Below are 18,976 nucleotides of genomic sequence, written 5' to 3' on the forward strand. Positions count from 1 at the left end.
TTCTCCAGCAGGAGGCGCACCCCGATACCTTCTGTTCACAGCTCTTGTCTTTGCTGCACTGGGCTTCCCAGCCACTGTTTCTTCTACACTCAGCTCCAGCTTCAGTCGGGCACATCCCCTCCCACAAGACTTTCTGCACCCAGTGGTGGCGCACGCCTTTAATCCTCCCAGCACGGGAGGCAGTGCCAGGCGGATCTCTGTGAGTTCGAGGCCAGCCTGGGCTACAGAGTGAGTTCTAGGGCAGCCAGGGCTACATAGAGAAACCCTGTCTCGAACAAACAAACAAACAAAGTCTTTCTGGGCCAGATCGACTTAACTCACAGAGTTCAGTTCCACAAATGTCCACCTAAGGCCTCCTGAGGTTAATTCTTGACAAGAATAAAAGGATTTTCTTTTCCTTTCCCCAAGAATTGGAGATGCATTTTTCCTGCTCCTTCCAAATTTTTTGGCCCAATCCCCAATCTTTATCCTGGCTATTAAGATGATGGCCTGGGTCACAGAACCAAGCTTGCTACCAGAGAAAAAAAGCAACTTTTGGGGGGAACTAAAACAATGTCTCTGACCTCACTGAAACAATGCATTGTGGCTCACACAGCCTAGACCATCATCTATCCCTTGTTCCCTACACTAAAGAAGGGGGCACTGGCCATGAGTAACACAAGGCATGGGCAATTCAACTCAACAAAAGATAATGAGCACTCATGGCATGACAGTCTGGTGCATGTGTACAGTAGGGCTCTCTAGATCACCCTCCTAGGTGGCATCAGAAATCCTGGGTTCAAGTGATGGACCTGTCATTTGTTAGCTGTGTAGCCCTAGGGGAGTTCCTTGATCTCCAGACATCTGTTTCCTTCTCTGCAAAATGAGAACAGGTATTCAATTTCCATTTTAAATAAAGGGTGTGTGTGTGTGCGCGGTGTGTGTGTGTGTGTGTGTGTGTGTGTGTACACACACAAGATTCAAATGAGATACTGTATGTGAAAACACTTGTAACAGTTGAGTGTGAGATATTACTAGTTTTATGTAAAGATGAACAAGACCCAACAACGACCTTACAACTTCAAAAAATAACTTAGAAAAATTAAAGATCTTTTTCTCTCTCTCTCTCTCTCTCTCTCTCTCTCTCTCTCTCTGTGTGTGTGTGTGTGTGTGTGTGTGTGTGTGTGTGTGTATGTATGTATGTATGTATGTATGTATGTATGTATGTATGTATGGGGTGTCCACGTGGGCCAGAAGAGAGCCTCAGTTCTTCAGGAGCTGGAGTCACAGGCAGTTGTGAGCAGCCTAAGCTGGGACTCTGGTCCTCTGGAGGAGCAGAATGTGCTCTTAACCAATCCCAGGGGCTCAACAATTGACTGAGTCTGGTTGATCTGGATTTTCCCCAGAAAGAAAATGTCACTGGGGAGTGCCTGGGGTTATAGTCAGAGAGGCAACTGCACCTGGGTCCCACCGCTGGACACAGGCCACTCTGGAGGACCTGACCAACTTGGCCCCAGTTTCCTGCCAATTGGCGGGCCCTGCAGGAAGGCTCCCCTTTTCCAAGACTGCAGGCAGACACTGCAGTCTCCACACCCTGCCTCCACACCCAACTGCTGGAGACCCCAGCCAATTCCTGAGAATCAGAGACCAGCCCCAAGCTTCCATTCTGCCCTGAAACTCCCATCTGGACCAGAGACCAGAGGAACTCCCATCTGGACAAGAGGAGCTCCCATCTGGACAAAATAAGGAGACCCCAGGGACTTCCCGAGACTCAGAGTCCAGCCCTGCAGCTCCTATCCAGCCAGCACTCTCATATGGACCAGTGTTCCCATCTGGCCCAGAGCTTCCATCTGGACCAGAGAGAGGCTCCCTAAATCTGTCAGCTCTCTCTGGACCAAGTACACTGATAAGACCAAGAACGAACACAAGAGGAGAGATGGGTAGACATCAAGGCAGAAGTACATACAACAAAAGAAAGAGCAATATAGCATCACCAGAACCTAGCCCTTCTCCAACAGCTAGACCTGAACATCACGCAATGGAAGAAGAAGAAGAAGAAGAAGAAGAAGAAGAAGAAGAAGAAGAAGAAGAAGAAGAAGAAAACAATCTTATAAGTAACATCATGAAGAGGCTAGAGCCTTGTATAGAAGAAATCAAAAATAAAGTAGAGGAACAGACAAACAAAAAATGGGAAGAACACTATAAAAAACTAGAGGAAAGGACAATTAAAGCAGAAGAAAACAATAAATCCTTGAATGAAAATCATGAAAAAGCAAGGGAGACAATCCAAGACCTGAAGAGGGAAATAGAAAAAATGAAGAAGACACCAGCAGAAGGAATGTTGGAAATAGAAAATCTGAGTAAACAAACAGGAACTTCAGAAGCAAGTATAACCAACAGAATGCAAGAGAAGGAAGAGAGGATCTCTGGTGTTGAAGATACGGTAGAAGAAATAGATTCATCAGTCAAAGAAAACACTAAAACCAACAAAATCATGACCCAAAATGTCCAAGAAATTTGGGACACCATGAAAAGACCAAAACTACGAATAATAGGGATAGAGGAAGGAGAAGAATATGAACTCAAAGGCACAGAAAATATATTTAACAAGATCATAGAAGAAAACTTTCCCAACTTAAAGAAGGAAATGCCTATGAAGATACAAGAAGCCTATAGAACACCAAACAGACTAGACCCCCCCAAAAAGTCCCCTCGCCACATAATAATTAAACAACTAAATGTACAGAATAAAGAAAGAATATTAAGGGCAGCAAAGGAAAAAGGCCAAGTGACTTATAAAGGCAAACCCATCAGAATAACACCCGATTTCTCTATGGAGACTTTGAAAGCCAGAAGGACCTGGACAGATATAATGCAGACACTAAGAGACCATGGATGCCAGCCTAGACTAATATACCCAGCAAAACTTTCAATCATTATAGATGGAGTGAACAAGACCTTCCAAGACAAAACCAGATTTAAACAATACTTATCCACAAACCCAGCCCTACAGAAAGCACTAGAAGGAAAATTCCAACCTAAGGAAGGTAGATACACCCATGAAAACACAGGCAATAGATAACACCACAGCAGTAAACCCCAAAGAAGAGAAGTACACACACACACTACCACCAAAAAATAAAAATAACAACAGGAACGAACAATCACTGGTCATTAATATCCCTTAATATCAATGGACTTAATTCACCTATTAAGGAATCTCATGCTAGTGACTTGACAGTACACCTGAAAGCCCTTGAACAGGAAGAAGCAAAGTATCCCAGGAGGAACAGATGCCAGGAAATTATCAAATTGAGAGCTGAAATCAATAAAATAGAAATAAAGAGAACAATACAAAGGATTAATGAAACAAAGACTTGGTTCTTTGAGAAGATCAACAAGATAGACAAGCCCTTATCCAAACTAACCAAAAGACAGAGAGAAAGCATACAAATTAACAAAATCAGAAATGAAAAGGGGGACATAACAACAATGAGGAAATCCAGAGAATCATCAGATCATACTTCAAAAACCTCTACTCCACAAAACTGGAAAATCTAAAAGAAATGGATAATTTTCTGGATAGGTACCACATACCTAAGTTAAATCAAGACCAGATAAACCATTTAAATAGTCCAATAACCCCTAAGGAAATAGAATCAGTCATTAAAAGTCTCCCAACCAAAAAAAGCCCTGGATCTGATGGTTTCACTGCAGAATTCTACCAGATCTTCAAAGAAGACTTAATACCAATAGTCTTTAAATTGTTCCACGCAATAGAAGCAGAAGGTATATTACCAAACTCCTTCTATGAGGCTACAATTACCCTGATTCCTAAACCAAACAAAGATGCAACAAAGAAAGAGAACTACAGACCAATCTCCCTCATGAACATTGATGCAAAAATACTCAATAAAATTCTGGCAAACAGACTCCAAGAACACATCAAAACAATTATCCACCATGATCAAGTAGGCTTCATCCCAGGGATGCAAGGGTGGTTCAACATACGAAAGTCCGTCAATGTAATACACCATACAAAAATCTCAGAGGAAAAAACCACATGATCATCTCACTAGATGCAGAAAAGGCATTTGACAAAATCCAACACCCCTTCATGATAAAGGTCTTGGAGCGATCAGGAATACAGGCAACATACCTAAACATAATAAAGGCAATCTACAGCAAGCTAACAGCCAACATCAAATTAAATGGAGAGAAACTCAAAGCAATACCACTAAAATCAGGAACAAGGCAAGGCCTCTCTCCCCTCTCCCCCTACTTATTAAATATAGTACTTGAAGTTCTAGCCAGAGCTATAAGACAACATAAAGAGATTAAGTGGATACAAATTGGAAAGGAAGAAGTCAAGATCTCCCTATTTGCAGATGACATGTTAGTATACATGAGTGACCCCAAAAATTCAACCAAGGAACTGATACAGCTAATCAAAAACCTTCAGCAACATTGCAGGATACAAGATCAACTCAAAAAAATCAGTAGCCCTTCTATATACAGTAGACAAACAGGCTGAGAAGGAAATCAGAGATATATCACCCTTTACAATAGCCACAAGTGATATAAAATACCTTGGGGTTATGCTAACTAAGCATGTGAAGGACCTATATGACAAGAACTTTAAGTCCCTGAAAAAAGAAATTGAAGAAGATGTCAGAAAATGGAAAGATCTCCCATGCTCATGGATAGGCAGGATTAACATAGTAAAAATGGCGATCTTACCAAAAGCAATCTACAGATTCAACACAATTCCCATCAAATTACCAACACAATTCTTCACAGATCTGGCAAGAATAGTACTCAACTTCATATGGAAAAACAAAAAACCCAGGATAGCCTAAAGAGTCCTGTACAATAAAACAACCTCTGGAGGCATCACAATCCCCAACCTCAAGCTCTATTATAGAGCTACTGTAATAAAAACAGCTTGGTACTGGCATAAAAACCAACATGTGGACCAATGGAATCGAATTGAAGAGCCTGACATTAACCCACATACCTATGAACATATAATTTTTGACAAAGAAGCCAAAAATGTACAATGGAAAAAAATAAAGCATCTTCAACAAATGGTGCTGGCATAACTGGATGTCAATGTGTAGAAGGCTGCAAATAGATCCATATCTGTCACTGTGCACAAAACTTAAATCCAAGTGGATCAAAGACCTCAACATAAATCCAGCTGCTCTGAACATGATAGTAGAGAAAGTAGGAAGTACTCTTGAACGCGTTGGCACCGGAGATCACTTTCTAAATATAACACTAGTAGCACAGACACTGAGAGAAACAATCAATCAATGGGACCTGTTGAAACTGAAAAGCTTTTGTAGAGCAAAGGACACAGTCAACAAGACAAAGCGACAGCCTACAGAATGGGAAAAGGTCTTCACCAACCCCACATCTGACAGAGGGCTGATATCCAGAATATATAAAGAACTCAAGAAATTAGACATCAAAATGCCCAACAGTCCAATTAAGAAATGGGCTATAGAACTAAACAGAGAATTCTCCACAGAGGAAGTTCAAATGGCTGAAAGACATTTAAGGAATTGCTCAACATCCCTAATTATCCGGGAAATGCAAATCAAAACGACTCTGAGATACCACCTTACACCTGTCAGAATGGCTAAGATCAAAAGCACAGAAGACAGCTTATGCTGGAGAGGATGTGGAGCAAGGGGAACTCTCCTCCACTGCTGGTGGGAATGCAAGCTTGTACAGCCACTTTGGAAATCAATATGGCGCTTCCTTAGAAAATTGGGAATCCATCTCCCCCAAGACCCAGCTATAGCACTCTTGGGCATATACCCAAGGAATGCTCAATCATACCACCAGGGCATTTGCTCAGCTATGTTCGTATCAGCTTTGTTTGTAATATCCAGAACCTGGAAACAACCTAGATGCCCTTCAACTGAAGAATGGATAAAGAAAATATGGTACATATACACATTGGAGTACTACTCAGCAGAGAAAAACAATGACATCATGAGGTTTGCAGGCAAATGGATGGATCTAGAAAAAATCATCCTGAGTGAGCTAACCCAGACTCAGAAGGACAAACACGGTAAGTACTAACTCATAGGAGGATACTAGATGTAAAACAAAGATGACTAGACTACTACACAACTCCAGGGAGGCTATGTAGAAAACAGGACCCTAGGAAAGACCCAAGGATCACACAATGACAGAGAAATGGATGAGATCTACATGAACAACCTGGACGACAGTGGGAGTAATGAAGGGCAAGGTTTGAGGGAAAGAAAGCTTAGGGGAGCAGGAGATCCCAGCTGGATCAAGAACAGAAAGGGAGAACTAGGAATAACAGATCATGATAAATGAAGACCACATGAGACCAGGAATAGGCAGAGTGCTCGAGAGGTCCCCAGAAATCCACAATGATATATCCTCTGTAGTCTGCTGGCAATGGTCGAGAGAAAGCCTGATCTGACCTAGTCTGGTGATCAGATGACTAAACACCCTAACAGTTGTCTTGGAACTCTCATCCAATAACTGATGGAAGTGGATGCAGAGATCCTCAGCCAGGCCCCAGGTGGAGCTCCAGGTGTCCAACTGTAGAGAAAGAGGAGGGTCTGCAAGAGCATGAATTGTTGAATCCAAGATTGTAAAAAGCATAGGGACAAATAGCCAAATGAATGGAAGCACATGAATTATGAACCAAAGGCTGTGGAGCCCCTAGCTGGAGCAGGCCCTCTGGATAAGTGAGACAATTGAATAGCTTGATCTGTTTGGGAGGCACCCAGTCTGTGGGACCAGGATCTGTCCTTAGTGCATGAGCTGGCTGTTTGGAACCTTGGGCTTACACAGGGACACTTTGCCCAGTCTGGAAGGAGGGGACTGGACCTGCCTGTAGTGATCCACCAGGTTTAAATGAATCCCCAGGGGTGCCTTGGTCCTGGAGGAGATGGGAATGGAGGGGAGGGCCTGGGGGGAAGGTGGGGGTGGGGCTGGAGGGGGGAGGACAGGGGAACCCATGGCTGATATATAAAATTTAAAACACATAATAATAAAGAAAAAAAATAAAAATGAATAAATAAATAAATAAAATAAAAAAAGAAAAAGAAAATGTCACTGGGGAATAAGCTGAGGATGCTGCTAAATTGGTAGATCGCTTGCCTAGCAGGCAGGAAGCCCTGAGATCAAATGCTGGCACTGCATAAGCCAGGTAGATGGAGCACACCTGTAACCCCAGCACTCCGGAGGTAAGATCGGGAGTTCAAGGTCATTCTCTGCTACATAGGAAGCTTGACTTCAGCCTGAGATACCTGAAGCTCTGTCTCAGAAAACAAAAGTTAGAAACAAGTGAGCTGAGAGCACACACTCACTGGAGAAGAGAACCTCCTTGTGAAATCATTTCCTTCACTCCACGTGGCTCCATGGAGCTTCCCAGTGAAGACTCTGAGCAGCGGCCCCCAACCCTTCCAGGCAAGCGTTTGACAAAGGAAAGTGTATCCAGTGCTTGTGTGGTGTTGGAGGGGTGCAGGCTAATTGCCACTTTTCTCACTGTTGCCACAAGATACCCCACAAACGCAACTTGAAAAAAAGAAAGGTTTATTTTGGCTCATGTCTGTGGTGGAGAGAAAGTTTCGTGAGGCCTCTGGTCACATTGCATCTGCAGTTGCGAGGCAGAGAGATCGGTGCTGCTGATCAGCTCACTCTCTCCAGTCCATGGAATGGTGCCACTCGCATTTAGGGTGAGTCTTCCCCCTGGAATTGATTCAACCTAATAATGCCCTTACAGATGTGCTTAGAAGTTTGTGCTCCAGGAGATTCTACATCCTGTTAACAGCCTATATGAACCAGCACAGGGAAGTTGCTTCTAGGACTCCCTTCAGACGCCAACATCTTTGAAGGCCCTTACCTAAAGCATAGTATTTGTGTATGAAGTATGCACACCCTGTTATGTTTGTTGATTCGTCTCTAGATTCTTTGTAACACCCAATACAAAGTAGATCCGATGCAAGTTGATGCTCTGCTACATTATTTACGGAATACTGATGGAAGTCTGTACATGTTCAGCACTGAGAGTTATTTTTCTGAATACATTTGAGTCACGAGTAGTTGAATCCATGAATAAGGACGCCTGGATCTAAAATTAATGAAGAATTGAAAGATATCTTAGTGTGGACCCAAGTGTATGGAGATTTTGGTGGAGGAAATTTGTTCTAGTCAAATGGTTTGAAAGATTAAAATGGGACCAGGGAGATAGCTTAGTGTGTAAAGAGGCTTGGTACTGTGTCTGACAACCTGAGTTTAAGCCCCAGAATCCAGATGGTGGAAGGAGAGAAGTGAATCTCACAAGTTGTCCTCAGAACTCCTCACTCAAACTGTGACACACATGCACCCACATCCACACACAAAATAATAATAATTTTAATAATAATAATAATAATAATAATAATAATAATAATAATCTGAATTGGCCCCAGCAATCTCACTCTATCTGAGAAGCTTCAAAGCTTGGGACTAGTCAGATCTTTAACTGAATTGAGATGGCTCAGCAGTCAAGAGTATTTACTGCTCTCCCAAAGGACCAGAGTTCAATTGTTGGGTGGCTGACAATCACCTGTAACCCCAGCTCCAGAGGATCTAATACCCCTTTCCAATTCCAAGGTCATACATTCATGCACATACAGATTCACACACATGCAAATACAAAATAGTAATAATCTTTAAAAAATGAATTATGTTGTAGAAATGCTAATAACCATGGTCACGTTAATCTAGTTCTTTCTTTTTTTTTTTTTTTGGTGGGCGTAGGGGTGGGTTTGAGACAGGATTTCTCTCTGTATCCCTGGCTGTCCTGGAACCTGCTTTGTAGACCAGGCTGGCCTTGAACTCAGAGATCCACCTGCCTTTGTGTCCAGAGTACTGGGATTAAAGGCATGCATCACCACTGCCCAGCTTTGTCTAGCAAAACATAAGAGATAAGAAGTTAGAGTCACCTTGATTGGAAACCCTCAAAAGTGTTTAGAGTTTGGGAAGGTTGAAGAAAATCAAAAGGCCCCCCAAAAAAGTCAAGATTGGGAAAATGAGGGAATTTGATCGACTAGAGAAATCATTAAGCTGGATATAAAGGAGAGCTAGAGTGTGGATGAAGAATCCATGCTCTTTGTTCCTTTGGCATCTATTGAGGGTGATGTGGCCAAAAGCATTCTGACTGCCCATGTGTAGATTATTCCCATTACCTGGCGGCATCCATTCTGCTCGCTAAGGACACTAAGCTGCTCCCTGTTGTTGGTTGTTTATGCTCTTTTGGGGGGCCTACCACCCAACTCCCAAATAAATCACACATGGAAGCTTATTCTTAATTATAAACGCCCAGCCTTAGCTTAGCTTGTTTCTTGCCAGCTTTTCTTATCTTAAATTATCCTGTCTATCTTTTGTCTCTGGGCTTTTCCCACTCTCTTACTTCTGTAAATCTTACTCTTACTCTGTGGCGGGCATGCTGTGTAGTTGAGTGGCTGGCCCCTGGAGTCCTCCTCCTTCTCTGGCTCCTTCTTTCCTTGATCTCACAAATTTACACACACACACACACACACACACACACACACACACACACACTCTGCCTGCCAGCCCCGCCTGCCCTTTCTCCTACCTTGCTATTGTCCATTCAGCTCTTTATTAGACCATCAGGTGTTTTAGACAGGCACAGTAACACAGCTTCACAGAGTTAAACAAATGCATCATAAACAACAGTAACATAGCTTAAAGTAGTATTCTGCAACAGCTCCCTTCGATAGAGCTTGCTGAAGATAAGAACTCTTCAGTCCCCACTGAAGTGATACTTGAGTTCCCTGTCTTCCACACTCACTTTGTCAGGTCACCCTGCAGCCAGTCCAGTGACCGATGGCTGGAACTGGAGGAAACAAAACGTCATTCCTCTGACTTCAACTAGGTCACATTTAGGATGATTTGAGCTTGAGAGCCCCTCCTGGGATGAAGATGGGGCTGGACCCTTGCCCACTCCTATATCCCTTACTTCTACCCGCTCTATCTTTGAGTGTCCCCCTAATAAATCACTGTTGAGTATCCCCAAGGCATCGCTGAATCAATCAGGCAGCCTCCTCCCTGAGGCTTTTCCGAAGTAGATACAGACAAGCCCACAGGGATTTACAGCGTCCAGCAATAGCGGTTCAGACTGAAGACACACTGTGCTCTGGGATGGGAGTGGTTCGCTGTGTGCTCGTTGGAGGTGAGAACTGAAATGTGATTAGGGACTGGCTAGGGGAAGAGGTGAGGGAAAGGATTCACCGGGCAGAGGGAAAAGGACCAATCCAAGTCTAGATGGATGCTACTAAGGTACCACCCTCAAATTGCATAATGAAGCTAAGGGTGGCAGTGGCAGGGAAAAGGAGGCCCAATGCTGTGAAGGTTACGAAAGGCTGAGGGACCGAGTCACAGGCTTGCACTGGATCACCAAGCAAAGGAAACATAATGAAGAGTTTTAAGTGGACATTACAAAATAAGACTTTAATTAGAAAAAAAAAATCCCGGGTGTCATATGCAGAAAGGAGTCAAAAGTAAAGGCTGATGTAAGGACGCAGCCCTGGTTAATGTCCCCAGAGTGATGTCACGCTAAGAGCTACCATGTCGTCAGTAGAGAGATACAGGCTAAATGTCAGCTCCGAGGCTGGCCAGCCTGGGCAAGCTCTCTCTAAACTTTAGCTTCCCTAACTGTGAATGGGGTTACTAACAGACTCGCTAGGTCAGAACTAGAGTAGGTGTGATCACCAGAGGAGCTAGTGGGCCAAGAGGGCTTTGCTGTTTTTTGCAACACTTGGCATGCCGGGGGCACCGACGGAATGATGTTATCCATGTGATGTGAAGTTGAGCAACAGTTACGGAAATGGAAAACCGTAGACGGAGTCAGGGATTGTCAGAAGCGGAATTAAAAGGATGTGATGACTGGCTGAGGTGGAAATAGGGGGCAGAGAAGCATCAGGGATTTCTGTCTTGGCATCGGATAAATTGAGACTTTGCAAGGAAGACGTGAGGATGACTGACTTTGGTTTCTGACCTGTTGATGTTGAAGAGCCTGTGAGGTACCAAGAGTAGCACTGTCTGGCAAGGGATTGTGTGTGTGTGAGCCCAAAGTTCCAGAGGTCTGAGTAGGGCAGAGCAGGGAAGCATGAATGAGAGAATCCATGCAGAGTGTACTGAACTCAGAAAAGACCAGCGGAGCTGCGTTAGACCCAGAGAGCAAAGGCGGTGATGGGATGTACCTCTCTGTCCCAGGGAACTCAGCCTTGTTAGAGAAAGCAGATAATTAGATTATTAGAATACAGTGGATATGTTTGCACTGAAGCTATCCTGTGAATCACAGAAATTGAGGGAACCCAGGGTAGACAAAGACTCAGAAGATCAGAGATGAATAGAGATAGCCTGCAGGGTGGGGAGGGGCAAGGAAGAGAAGGGTGGACCAGCTGGGAAAGGGGAAAGGATGTCTTGCTTGCTTTTTTTGGTTTTTGAATTGATGAGCCAGGATCTCATTGTATAGCCCAGGTTTACCTTGAGCATGAAGTCCCCCTGCCTCAGTGCAACTGGAAAGAACTTTTCTTTTTAATGACTCTTAACCCAGAGACAAAATCATTGACTGTAACATCATAACATCAAGAGGAGGCCTGACTGTAACATCATAACGTCAGGGGGAGGCTGAGTGCCGTGGGTTCTATGCCGCTCAAGCTGTGTTACATGGAATTGTCAGAATTCCAAGGGGTCCTTATAATTGGAGGCCACCTTAGTGGGGAGGGTGGAAACTAAGCAGATGCCTCACTAGACCAGAGGGTCTGACTTCCTTTGCAAATTGGGACTGTGTGCATGCTTTCTTTAAAAAGAGAGAGAGAGAAAGAAAGGTATTGACTTAAGGTAAATGTGAAGGGAAAGAATCTGAGCCCAGAGATGCCAAGTGACTTGGTAAAGATGGTCCTGCTAATTAGGGATCAGGCTGGGTCCACACTTAAGGCTCTGATCCTTGGGCCGGTACTCTTTCTTGCTGTGGCTGAGAACGTGTACTTTTAATTTGTGTGGTTGATGTTTCTATCTTCAGATTTTTCTGAACTGTAGTAAAAGAGAGATACGCACTCGCCAGTGTCACAGAAGCAAAGATCTGTCATGGAACAGGAATTCAAGTCATTACCCAATGACATCCTTCCCTCCTTTTGATTCCTTAACAAGCAGGCAGAAAGTTGACCCTGAGAGAAGCCCTTCAGGTTTGCTAACCCCTAGGCTTGCCTTTCTGTGAAGGGCCCTGTTTCATTACCCTTGACCTAAGTCTGAACAGACACTACCACCCATGCTGGAATGCTCCACCACCATCTATGTTAAAAGGGAATTAAAAAAAAAAAAAAAACTCAACTCATACAGATTTAAACGAACAGGTCTGAAAATTGATTTAACTCAATCCATGAGGGAACTAAGCAGGTACTATAACTGATTCAAGGAAGAGCCAAGGAACGGACTCATTGGCAGTCAGAAGTACTGAAATGAATGTACACAAAAGGGTAAAACTAGAGTCTTCCACGGGGCAGCCGATTGTAACTGTACCACAAGGAGCATGGTTTGCATGTCTGCAGACAAGAATTATTCTGCAAAGTTACCAGTGATCTACAATTTACGGAGTAGTAAAATAGCTTGCGTGGAAGCTAACTCAGATACTGTGGATAAAGCACACCCCAGACAGAATACAGTTTCCTAAAGATGCACACATTTCTACCTGCATCGGCTAGGAAAGCAGAGATAAACTTGACAAATGAAACAGGAGGCTCTCAGGCCCCCTTCCTGCTACATATACCAAGATACACAAAGTATGCTTATGCATGTGTTACATACCCTGTTCCAAATGAAGGTTTAATAAAACAGGACTCAGTTTACTACAAGTGATACTCTTTTGTCCTTTTGTTAATGCATAATTTGTTTGTTTGTTTGTTTTTCAAGACAGGGTTTCTCTGGCTGTCCTGGAACTTACTCTGTAGACCAGGCTGGCTTTGAACTCACAGAGATCCACCTGCTTCTGCCTCTTGAGTGTTGGGATTAAAGGTGTGCACCACCAAGCCCAGCTTTTACTACTCAAGTTTTGTATCTACTAAAATTAATTTTGGAAGTCGTTATAAATAAAAAAATATTTATCATGGGGAGGGGGGTCATGTGAGTGCCAAAGCTAGTGTGTAGAGGTCAGAAGACAATATTTGGGAATTGGTTCTCTCCTTCCACCATGTGTTCTAGGGATTGAACTCAGGTCAGCTTGCTTAACAGGCAGCTTTACCCACTGGGCCATCTTGCCTGACCTAATTTTGCAACTCACTGATGCATTGCTACCCACTAATGATCAAGGATTCTCGTTTGAAAGCAAGGGACAAGGTCAATGTTCCTCAGTCTGTCTGTGGGGAAGTACCAGCTTTGAAATATTCTATCACTTCAAGTTTTTCATATACTGATTGATACTTTCTAAAACATAAAAATAAATTACTACAAAAATGAAGGGGAAAAGCTCCAACAGACTTACAAAATGTGAGTTCAATTTTTTTTCTTATTAGATCAACTAGACATAAAATTGGATGTAGAGGCAATGTCATATTTCCTTTTTTTTTTTAAGAAAAAGATTGATTTTATTTTAAATTGCAGGTGTGAATGCATGAGGATGCCAGAGGCATCAGATCCCCTGGAGTTGCAGGTGTTTGTGAGCTGCCTGATGTGGGTGCTAGAGACCAAACTTTAGTTCTCTGAAAGAGCAGTATGTGCCTTTAACAGCTGAGCTGCCTGTCCCGCCCCCACCCCGCCGCCATATCTCATTTCTATTTGAATGTTTGCAAATGCCCATTCTCAGAGTCTATATTTAGTTCCTCCCACACTGAAACGGTGGTAGATCCACTGCTTCTTGGACCACACTTTCAAGTATCCCTGACTAGATGACCCCTAGGGCCCCAACCAATGCTGACAGTACAGGGATGTTAGGAATCGTCTTTCAGCCCTGTACTGTTTGCCTAAAGCATGATCATCAGGCTGTTCTCTCGGGCTGCTCTTCTTTTGCAGGTATGCATGGGGGGTGGGGGGCAGAGCAGAGGTTGACATCAGGCATCTTCCTTGATCTGCCCCTGAACCTAGAACTCTTCCAATGAACTAGACTGGCTAGCCAGCAAGCCCCAGGAACCCTCTTGCTCCCACATCCCCAGTGCTAAGGGCACAGGTGTCAGCAGCCACGCCTGGCTTGTGTGTATGTGTGTACAGGCAGCAGGGCCAAACTCAGCTGTCTGCGCGGCAAGCGCTATGCTAGCCGAGTCATCTCACCAACCTCTCAAGCCATCCTCCTGTGCTAATCTTCATGTGCCCAAGAGTATTGTTTCATCTGCCTGTTTCTCTCCCCTCTTCCCATCTGCGAGAGGACATCATTGCTTGCCTTAACCATCGATTCTGATATGCAGGTTGTGGTGTACAAGGGTTACCTGCTGCAATTCCGATGGGATGCTTGCAGGCCAGGGGTTGACTGTGTGCCCAGCCAGAGGGTAGAGAGCAGGCTTGTGTGGTAGAGAAAGGGCCTCCTTCCTGCAAGGAACAACTGTGAGATTGTGCTGTCAGCACAGCAGACAATGGAAGGAAGCGGCCAGTGTGAGTCTGCCTTTGAAGAGAGCTTTTGGGGGAAAAAAATGGGTCCAGAATACCGTTTACAAGTCGCTATTTGCAAACTTGGACTACTCCCTGGAGACCGCTCTCTGGGAGATGGGAGCTGTAAGGCTGGCTGCCACAGCACATGGGAAACGGAACCATGGGGACAAGCCCTCCCAACTCTAATTCTGTCTTAGAATAAGACCAAAGGGAGATGTTGGAAAACCTGCTCAGAGCAGCTGGGTGCCTTCACCATTCTCTGAAGACAGGGGACCCTTGGTCTTTGTGAAGCTTCCTTCTGATGATATTTGCAAGCCTTCAAACTCTCTGTTAAACAGGAGGGTGTTTTGTTTTGTTTTACGTATGTATGTGGTGTGTACGTTTGCATGTTTGGGAGTGCGTGTGCATGCACGTGGAGGCCTGAGGTTGATGGTGGGACTCATCCTCTACCGTTCTTCCACCTTATTTATCGAGGGTCCCCCAGGCAGACTCGGTGCTCAAGGGTATGAGTAGTCTTGCTGGCAGCTTGCTTGGGAGACCCTTTGCCTCCACCTCCTGAGGATGGAATTACAGGCAGACTGCTACAAACAACTGGCATTTCTGTGGGTCCTAGGGACCTGAAACTCTGTTCCTCATGTTTGCAAAACAACCAAGCCCAAGAGTTTTTACACCATGGCATGGTAGCTTGAGCTCATAATCTAAGCATGTGAGAACAGGCAGGCCATCACCAGGTTGAGACCAGCCTGGGCTACACAGAAAGTTCTAGGGTAGCCTGAGCTACAGTGAGTTTCCTCATTATCCACCCAGCAATGAAATAAAGCAGGATTTCAAAGGACTGACTACCAAGTCAATGGATAATAAAGGCGTATTGAGAGTCAATGACAGGCAACAAATAATTTTCTCCTAAAACTGAGAGAGAGTCATTGCCCACCGTAAGTCAGTCTTGAGTCTGGGAAAATGAGCCATGTCTTACCCTGTATGGGCTGCTAGTCACAAACTAAGTTATGAAAAATTCTAGACTGCTGGATTCTGTTGTTAATGCCTCTACTTCATCTCTGTTCATTTATTTCATTCCATACCAAAATGAACAGCTGTATTACTTGATGTTTAGACTTTCTAGGCTCATCCACATTTCCCATATATAAGACGTAATGTATATAAAGTACTTCATACGAGGCCTGCTACACAGTGAGCACTCAGGAAGTGTTAACTCTGACATTTGTATATGTATATATATTAAACCTGTGCTATCTGGATTGCATAAGTCAGCTTTCGTGCTTAGGGCTGTATTGATGCCTGTGTGGGTGCCAGGTATTCTCATTATCCAATATGCTTCTGCTTTCCTAGTCAGCTCACCGAGGTGTTGTTTGCAGTGGTCTCCACTAGTCTTCAAGCTCATGGTGGTAGGTCTTTCATAGCCTCCCTACTTCCCTTACAGCTCTTAGCAGCAACAACGTTTCTGCATACGCTGGGCACCGGGCAGATGCTGCCGCCTGGCTGACATGTTGGCTGACGATCCCCTCCATCCTAGTCTAAGTTTTCATCATGGTGACCATGAGAAGCTCCTTTTCTACCTCTCCTGTTACCCCAAACAGTCTTCCTCGGTCTCCCTGCCTCACTGCCTCGCCATCCCATTTCACCCTTTCTTCCTCTCTCTACATCTTTCCACTTCATTTCCCTCCCTAGACTGCCATTTTTTTTTAAAACTCAGCACACAGACATTTGTTAGTTTTAGAAAATATTTCCCCCTTGCTTCTATATCTTAATTTAGCTGTGCCCGTTTTTTCTGTGCGACCTACCGGTATAAATGAGACGATAGTTCCAAGTGTGACATGTTAAAGATGAAAAGCCCCATTCAGGGAAATTGAACACATACTCGAAGCCAGGCACTGACTCTGTGCAGAGAAACTTGCTTGGTGCCTCTTGTCTGTGACGCTGTGTTGAGGCAGACGTTGTTCAAGGCTCTCTGCAAGTGGAGTGGGATGGGTGGCATGAAGCCATGGCCTTCTAGAGGAGAATGGTTCAGATGCGGAAACAAACCTCTGGAGTCAATGAATTTCACAGTCCTGTGCCCTTCCTATGCCTTAGTCTCAGTCGTAGAACAGACGCCTGGAGTGAGCTGTTCAAGTGACAGGCATCAGCACGGAAGTGCAGAGGAGATGAGGCTCACGTCACGCCAGCTCTCGGAGGGAAACAGGTACCTCAAGCAGCCGCAGGGGTCATTTCCACTCTGGCAACGGTAAACCAAGTCTGCCCTAATTAGAGTATTTTGTTGTATTTTCATAATATAATAATCTAGTTTATCTGCAAGTGATTCATTTACAATTCAATGAAACAACCAAGGAGAATAAAACATTAAAATAAACATGTGTTCAAATAAGATACACTGTGTATAATTAGACACAACACATAGGCCTGTCTTAGCGTTTGATTTGCATGATAATACAAATAGGTCATTTGAGGATATGCCAAATATCAGAGATTAGCTGACCTCTGGGCGCTCCTGCCAAGCTGGAGAGGACGATTTTGTGACCTGAATGAAAAATGAAAAAAAAAAAAAAAAACATTCTGTGTGCTATGCAAATGTTTACAAGAATCCAGCTGTTTGATGTCAGGTAGACAGAACACCCGGATAACTGACAGAGACATTTCACTTTCATCCAGATGTTTCTGCATTGTGTTGATTTAGCCCGACACATAGCAAAGTTAAGTCACTTTCTCAGGATGCCCAAAGAAATCTTCTTTAGTATACTGGCACTAAAACTGCTTAGAGGTTTGCTGCTTTGGTGTCTCCAGCACAAATGCTTTGCTACTGCCCCACACTTGAAAATAGCCCATTCATTTCTCTTCATTGTCCGGCGCTCTGCCTTCCTCACTGCCCACCACCCAAGGTCTGTGTTAACCTGAGCTGTGACCCATGACAAAGCAGACTCCTCTATCACAGGACTGTGCACTGTGGCCTTTGTCTTTGAAGCTGCTTCTGTTCACAGCAATCACTGCCTCTCTGGAACATCGCTATTTGGGCCAAGGGCTGTTCGGATCGGGATTCCTAGCCATCTTAAAGGTTGATTGCGGTATAGGCAATCACAGCCCCCATTCATCCTCCCATTATTGTGGTCAGTAATACAACTCATCTAGATTTGGCTGTGATTCACAGGCCTGGCTCAAGTGATGGATGCTGACCCCAAAGTCCTATCCGCTCACCCATAAATCTCAACGCCGTCCTTGGCTTTGCAGCTGGAGCTACCATATGCAGAGCCTGTGATGTTTGCAAATCAGCCTCTTTGACTCAGCTTCTTCCGGTTGCCTTGAGTCCCGGTGAATCTACCAGTGCCTGATTGCTGCCTGTCTCCAGCCCATCTGGTACCTCTCACCGCCCAGATGTCTTAAGCTTGACCAGTCAGCTTGAAATTGTACCTTCCTCTGTCCCTGGCTTCTTTGCTTCCCTGCCCCCACCACCCGAAACCTCATTCCCATTTGCATTGCCTCCCTCAGGTTCCTGCTCAGGTTCTGTTGTTGGACACTCAGGCCCCTGCATCTACCCAGAGGCAACAGGTGCAAGGGCTCAGGTTCTAGAGCAAGCCCCCTATCTGACACTGAGCACATTACAACACTCCTGGGGCTGCACTGTCCTAATCCTGATGTGATAGTATTGGACTAAATCAGGTCTGAGGTCCCCTCTGGTTCTAAAATCACATTATCTTCCTAATACCACAAGGCTGGCTGCCTTCCAAGGCACCAGTGCTTATCATTTTATCTCGTTATTATTCAGAGATAGTTTGAGGGCAGGGTGAGGATGAAAAACCAAGGCACCAGGATCCATGTCTTGAGAACTTAGAAAACTCGTCTGCTAACTTTCTCATCTTTATGTGCCCTCTTTCTGTGTTGAATCTAAAACTCAACTTAACCATGTGCATTGTCACCAGGCTGCCACTTCCTCAAGTGCACAGTAAAGACAGACACACAGGAAAAACCCTGCATGCTATACAAGCAAGGTGCTTTGAACCCAAAATACAGTGAAAGTCAAAGACATCCTGAACCCGGGAGCCAGAGGAGAGTGGATGGGTAAGACAGACCGGACTAGGGGAAGTGCCTGTGTTTAGGTGACTGCCAGGGAAAAGTCTTCCCATGTAGCACACAGTCAACACTTCCTCTGGAATTTAAATATGCTAATTACACATGCTACTAAGTAAGTAAGGAAGGAAAAAAGCAAGTGAGCAAGCTCTAGCTTAGTATGCAAACTGTAGAAGCGTCCTGAGTTGAGATCTGCAGAAAAACAATCTTATGTGGTATTGAGCACTTGTCCCTTCATGGCAAGGATGGTCCAGCACAGTTGATTTTAACTGCTTTTTCCTAACAC

This window comes from Onychomys torridus, chromosome 6, assembly GCF_903995425.1.
Source record: "Onychomys torridus chromosome 6, mOncTor1.1, whole genome shotgun sequence".
NCBI lineage: Eukaryota > Metazoa > Chordata > Mammalia > Rodentia > Cricetidae > Onychomys > Onychomys torridus.